The sequence below is a fragment of the Neomonachus schauinslandi genome, chromosome 5 (assembly GCF_002201575.2).
Source record: "Neomonachus schauinslandi chromosome 5, ASM220157v2, whole genome shotgun sequence".
Lineage (NCBI taxonomy): Eukaryota > Metazoa > Chordata > Mammalia > Carnivora > Phocidae > Neomonachus > Neomonachus schauinslandi.
The window spans coordinates 35,375,612-35,378,356 of record NC_058407.1 but is presented as its reverse complement, the minus strand read 5'-3'; the positions used below and the strand labels follow the sequence as shown (position 1 = coordinate 35,378,356).

The following is a 2,745-nucleotide window of genomic DNA, read 5'->3' as shown; positions in this document are numbered from 1 at the left end:
CACTATTATTGTATTGTTGTCGATGTGTTTCTTTGCTTTTGTTATTAATTGCTTTATATAATTGGCTGCTCCCATGTTAGGGGCATAGATATTTACTATTGTTAGATCTTCTTGTTGGATAGACCCTTTAAGTAGGATATAGTGTCCTTCCTCATCTCCTATTATAGTCTTTGGTTTAAAATCTAATTTGTCTGATATAAGGATTGCCACCCCAGCTTTCTTTTGGTGTCCATTAGCATGGTAAATGGTTTTCCACTCCCTCACTTTCAATCTGCAGGTGTCTTTGGGTCTAAAATGAGTCTCTTGCAGGCAGCATATTGATGGGTCTTGTCTTTTTTATCCATTCTGATACCCTGTGTCTTTTGATTGGGGCATTTAGCCCATTTACATTCAGGGTAACTATTGAAAGATATGAATTTAGTGCCATTGTATTGCCTGTAAGGTGACTGTTACTGTATATTGTCTGTGTCCCTTCCTGGTCTATGTTACTTTTAGTCTCTCCCTTTGCTTAGAGGACCCCCTTCAATATTTCTTATATAGCTGGTTTCGTGTTTGTAAATTCCTTTAGTTTTTGTTTGTCCTGGAAACTTTTTCTCTCTCCTTCTATTTTCAATGACAGCCTAGCTGCATATAGTATACTTGGCTGCATATTTTTCTCATTTAGTGCTCTGAATATATCATACCAGTCCTTTCTGGCCTGACAGGTCTCTGTGAATAGGTCTGTTGCCACTCTAATGTTTCTACCATTGTAGGTTATAGATCTCTTCTCCCGAGCTGCTTCCAGGATTTTCTCTTTTTCGCTGAGACTCATAAGTTTTATTATTAGATGTTGGGATGTTGACCTATTTTTATTGATTTTGAGGGGGGGTTCTCTGTGCCTCCTGGATTTTGATGCCTGTTTCCTTCCCCAAATTAGGGAAGTTCTCTGCTATAATTTGCTCCAATATACCTTCTGCCCCTCTCTCTCTTTCTTCTTCTTCTGGGATCCCAATTATTCTAATATTGTTTCATTTTATGGAATCACTTATCTCTCGAATTCTGCCCTCGTGATCCAGGAGTTGTTTATCTCTCTTCTTCTCAGCTTCTTTATTCTCCGTCATTTGGGTTCTATATCACTAATTCTCTCTTCTGCCTCATTTATCCTAGCAGTTAGAGCCTCCATTTTTTATTGTACCTCATTAATAGCCGTTTTGATTTCGACTTGGTTAGATTTTAGTTCTTTTATTTCTCCAGAAAGGGTTTCTCTAATATCTTCCATGCTTTTTTCAAGTCCAGCTAGTATCTTTAAAATCGTCATTCTGAACTCTAGTTCTAACATTTTTCTAATGTCAGTATTGATTAGGTCCCTGGCAGTCGGTACTGCCTCTTGTTCTTTTTTTTGAAGTGATTTTTTCCATCTTGTCATTTTGTCCAGAGAATAGATGAATGAGAGAACAAAATGCTAACAGGGTAACAATGACCCCAGAAAAATATACACTAAACAAATCAGAAGAGACTGAGGGAAAAGAAAGGGAAAGAAAGAAAAAAGAAAAAAACAGAATATGATCAAATATGATCAGGCTGGTGCATAGATCAGTGCCACACCCTAGATTTTGGGCATATTTTGGTCTGTTAGAAGAAAGTGCCTCCCAAAATTTTAAAGAAAGAAAAACTTATATATGTACAAAAATAAGGGTAAATATGATGAAGAGATAGAATATGACTGTAAAGATGAAAATTATAAAAGATTTTATAAAAGGAATTGATAATATAAGAAGTTGGATGAAAAAAGAAAGAAGAGGATTAAAAAAAAAAAGGAGAGAATGTAATGAGGCAGGAGACTAGAACAAAGCCATACACTAGAGATTTAGGGTATATTTTGGTCTGTTAGAAGAAACTGTATCCCACAATTTTAAAGAGAGAACAACTTATACCATAAATAAGGTTAACTACTATGAAGGGATAGAATATGACTCTAAAAATGTAAAATAAAAAAGATTTTTAAAAAAGGGATTGCATTTGAAGACCACGATGTTGATAAATCACGAGGCCCGCTGCTGAGAGATGGTGGCTCGGATGGGACAGTTGCCAGGGATGGCAGAGTGTGAGGATGGGGCGGGTGTCCGGGCTGCTCTCCTGGACGCTAAGCAGAGTCCTGTGGCTCTCCAGCCTCTTTGAGTGGGGAGGTGCCTGGCAGCCCCGGATCATGGATGAAAATGCGCTAGAGGTTTATGGTAACTAATTTTACCCAGGACAGCGTTTGGTGTTATTTGATTTGAACTATCCGGGACCCAGAGAAGCCCAATACTTTTGAAGAACTGGAAGTGGTAACAGAAAGTAGTGTGGAGGTTCAGGAGATAAATGAAGAAGACTATTTGGTTACTATCAGGTTCATGCCAACAGTATCTCACTGCTCTTTGGCAACCCTTATTGGGCTGTGCTTAAGAGTAAAACTTCAGCAGTATTTACCGTTTAAACATAAGTTGGAAATCTACATTTCTGAAGGAACCCACTCAACAGAGGAAGACATCAACAAGCAAATAAATGACAAAGAGCGAGTGGCAGCTGCAATGGAAAACCCCAACTTACGGGAAATTGTGGAACAGTGTGTCCTTGAGCCTAATAGTTGTTTTAAGAGCCAGTTAACTTTGTTTGATATTTTTGTTTAAATTCTTTGTAAAATGTAAAAGACATGTTTAATACATAGGTGATTTGTACCTCAAGGTGTTTTTTTAACAGATGATTTGCAAGCAAGATTTAATTATA

The 2,745-nt window shown here is 37.5% G+C and overlaps 1 pseudogene; it reads left to right on the top strand.

Moving 5' to 3' along the window:
* The first annotated feature begins 2,089 nt into the window (after nt 1-2,089).
* Nucleotides 2,090-2,482, top strand: LOC110578290 (annotated as a pseudogene).
* Nucleotides 2,483-2,745: the final 263 nt, after the last annotated feature.